The 3,920-nt window shown below is 43.0% G+C and overlaps 1 pseudogene; it reads right to left on the bottom strand.

The window, feature by feature from the left end:
* Positions 1-1,390: 1,390 nt before the first annotated feature.
* Positions 1,391-2,659, bottom strand: LOC135270138 (non-histone chromosomal protein HMG-14-like; annotated as a pseudogene).
* Positions 2,660-3,920: the final 1,261 nt, after the last annotated feature.

The following is a 3,920-nucleotide window of genomic DNA, read 5'->3' as shown; positions in this document are numbered from 1 at the left end:
GTTGTAACCGTAGCATGGCTTGGGACGGACACTACACTACTTAGTACTCCCTGGAGCTCTGATCCTTTCAGGACCATCACCCAGCAGGCCAGTGGGTTTCAGCACCGTGACACAGAGGGGAACACAAGGAACAAATGTTAGAGGCAGAAACCCTGGACCCTAGTTTTGCTTCTGCATGATGCTATCATCTGTTACCTTGATAAAATCATTCCACTTTTCTACATTTACCTCTTACCACAGGGTGAAGAGGATGGTGTCTGCCTTTCTCCTTTGCCTCCCCAAGATATTAAACATGGAACTCTAAAGGAAACTTATGTAGGTGTTTCCAATCCTTAGAAAGCAGATGTCATAGAATCACAGGGCTGAAGAGAAATTGGAAACCAGCTGGGTCGATTTCTTACTGCAGACTTCAATTCCTTCCTCAGCATCCCATTAAGAAATTGACCTGCCTCTGCTTGAGTATCTTTTGTGACAGAGAGCTCACTACCTTTCAAGGCATCTCATTCGATGACTGGATAACTCCTATTGCTGTAAAGTGCCTAGAATAGTGCCTGGCACATATTAGGTGCTCCACAAATATTTTTTTCTTTCATGATTGAGATTTTGTTGGTTGCGTTGAGTCTCAGTACACAGACATTTCAATTTGTATACAATTCTTAACATACATACTGATAATCTAAAAAGCCATTATTGTAATTCCTTTTTAGGTTGTTCAAGTGACTTTCCAGCTTAAAAATTGGAGGTAAATTTTCCTTAAGAGGCTATCAAATACCAGAATACCAGTATCTTCACATGTTGATAAACTGTTACATACGTCCCACCAATTTGAAACCGAATAGCATATACGCCACATATTCAAATTTTCAATCTTCCACAGCACATTAACAAAGTTATTAGGAAAATAGGATTGTGACCAACGATGTTACAGTGTGCACACAATTCTGACAGGGAGAGTCATATTCAAGGGCTGGCTTTCTTTAGATAACAATTCTACTGAAAAACAACGTGGAAATAGAAGTAACTTAAAAATGTCCAAGACATGAAATGCAGGACTGTGACTCCGTGTTGCTATTTGTATGCTTTATATTATAGTATATAAAAACTAGCCACTCATCTATGGAATATTAAGCTAACACCCAAGACAGTCGAAGCCTCCCATAATTCAATATCCCACACTGTCTTCTGGTTGTACCAAAAAATAAACAACCAGCAAACGATTTTACTTCTTAAAAAGCATATACTTAAAAAATGGGATGAGGTGGAATTCCCTCCTTAAAAATGTTTCTGGAGCTACTAAAAGCCTTGCATTTACAAAATAGTTGATAAAAATACTCTTCTGGACTGTACAAGAGGGGAGACGGGGACCGCCAATAAGACAGCGTACATGATATTAATCAGACTTGGCTTCTTCCTCTCTGGCGTCATCAGAGGCTGGGCTCTCCTAGATTGCAGTTTCTCCATTTTCTGCAGGTGAATGTTCTTTAGTTTCTTGGTTAGCCACTTGGCCTGTTTTCTCTTTGCTCCCCTTTTCCCTTTTGTTTGTACGTTTTTGTCTGAAGATGTATCCCTTCCTGCTGCTTTTCTGGTCTCGCTTCCACTTTTGCAGGAGCAGGCTTAGCTGACAACCATGCCCATCCCCTCTTGGGCTCCTCCTTCACTGCCCCTTGGGTGGAACTGCCCTTTCTCTCGGGCGTCGGCAGTGGGCGGGGCGCGAGCCGGGTGCCTGTGAGCTGCGGTGCTCCGTGAGGCTTCGCGAGGCTGGGTTCAATATTTGTTAATGATCAACAAAGTATTTATGTTGACAGCCCAAATCTCCCTTTCCATAGTTTCCACCTGAAGACTTAGGTCTCCCTTCTGGTTCAAAACAGGAGTGCCTAATCCGTCTTCCATGAGCTTCAAGAAATTCAGGAGGCTGCAGCTCCATGGGCCTCAGTCGGTCTCCTCCGTATTGCTCCTGGTTAAACTCTTATTCCTCAGGTAAGGTGGTGCTGATCTACTCTCCGTCGGCCTGTGGTGCCTACTATTGGATACCACATCCCTGACAACATCCTGGATGTGCCCTGACACCTCAGTGCTCTCCCACATAGAACCTGGTGTGCCCCATCTATTTGAAGAACTGCTCAAGAGGCTTTGTGGGAGGTTTGGCTCCTCCTCACGCGCTCCGGGTTTGATGTGCCTCCCACCACCCCGTACCCTTCCCGGTATACTTCCGGTCAGGCAGCCATCAGCTCGCAGCTCAGGGGGATCAGCTGTGGTGACTGAGGCTGGCTTGCTCTTGCAGCCACAGGAACGCAGAGCAGTCCAGCTCTGAAGCTGTGAGCTCTAAAGCCAGACACCTTCGCTAGATGACTTTTTCTGATCTTATTCTCCCAGCTGAATAGAATGAACTTTGGTGTTTTTGGCCTCCAGTTCCTGAACTCTGGTTCTTCCAAGGCAGGTAAGACAGTCTTATTCCTCTCCTGGAGGAGTAATTTCAGGCCTCCCTGTGCTACGTGCTGGTCCTTTTGCCTGGAATACTCCTCCTGTCTTCTCTGCTTTCTCGTTCAGGTTTTAGCTTAGGTGTCACCTTCTTTGGGAAGCTGCCTGAACCCCATTCCTACCCACAGTGAGCCACCTGCTCTCTGTTCTTCACTTCCACGATGTTTCCTCCTGTCTCCATGTTACTCATTAGCCCAGGTGGCAATTATTTGTTGTGGTGGTTGTCGTAGCCTAAGATGGTCTTGTTTGTTTTTTCAGTTTTTGCATTTTGCTACTAAATGTGTTTTTGATAAATATATAAATACAATAACAGCACAATAATAACAGGTAAGAATTATTTATTGAGCATTTACTATGTGAATGCACATGCATTTTCTTAAGTGTTCCAATAAGCCTCAGTTTTAAAGATGTGGAAACTGAGGCTCTGATGAATTATGTAATTTGTTCAAGGCTATACTAGCGGTGTGTGGTGGGTCTGGGATTTAAACCTAGGTCTTTTAAAAAATTATTATTTTTCTGAAGTCTTATTTTAAACTATGTAGTATCCCAAATGTTTATCCCAAAGATTTTAAGCAATCTTGAATGTTATATCTTGCATCTAAGAAGATAGGTAGTTGTCAGAAGGAAACCAATTGCTTAGAATGCCTTTTGCACAGAACTATTGCTAATATTTCTTTTTGTCGGTAATAGGACTTAGACTCCTATTAGGCAGTACAACGTAGTGGTTAAGAACTCAGACTTTGGAATCTGCCAGACCTGAGCTCAAATCCTAGCTCTGATACTAGGATCTTATGTAAATTATAGTAACTTTCCCAAATCATAGTTTGCTTATACAGTATATAAAAAATAGCTAAAAAAGCTATGTTGGAGAAATGAAACTGTTATTTACAGATGCCATGATTGTATGCTTAGAAAATCGAAAATAATCTACTAACTATGGTAGGCTGAAAAATACACCTCCAACCCCACCTCCCACTCAGGATATCAGGTTCTAATCTCTGGAACCTGTAGCTATTACCTTATTTGGAAAAAGCATCTTGGCAAATGTACCGAACTCCCTATTCGCCTCAGTAGGGAAAGCACCGGGTTCACGAGGCCGAAGAAGAGACCCAGAGCCAGCAAAAGAGATATGGGGTTTTATTAGGGGCTCACATATCGGGGAGAGAGTCCATTGGTGGTGGGCTGGGCAGGAGACCCACCTTACCTACAGAAATGGTACAGCGGTGGTGGGCTGGACAGCATAACCACATGGCCTAGTGGCAATGACCCAGGCAGGAGAATCGCAACTTCCTTTCTAACTCTCATGAAGGAGAAAAACTTACCAATGTTACAAAATAAAGTCCAGAAATAGACTCATATATCTAATTACCTGATTTGTGATTGAGGTATTGCATAGGAAAGAAGGCATAGTTTGTTTATTAAATGTTGCTCCGTCATGTGCT

The sequence above is a fragment of the Aotus nancymaae genome, unplaced genomic scaffold, assembly GCF_030222135.1.
Source record: "Aotus nancymaae isolate 86718 unplaced genomic scaffold, 86718_ANA_hifiasm-v0.15.2.pri h1tg000059l, whole genome shotgun sequence".
Lineage (NCBI taxonomy): Eukaryota > Metazoa > Chordata > Mammalia > Primates > Aotidae > Aotus > Aotus nancymaae.
The sequence above is the reverse complement of the archived record's forward strand: the minus strand, read 5'-3'. Positions and strand labels throughout refer to the sequence as shown.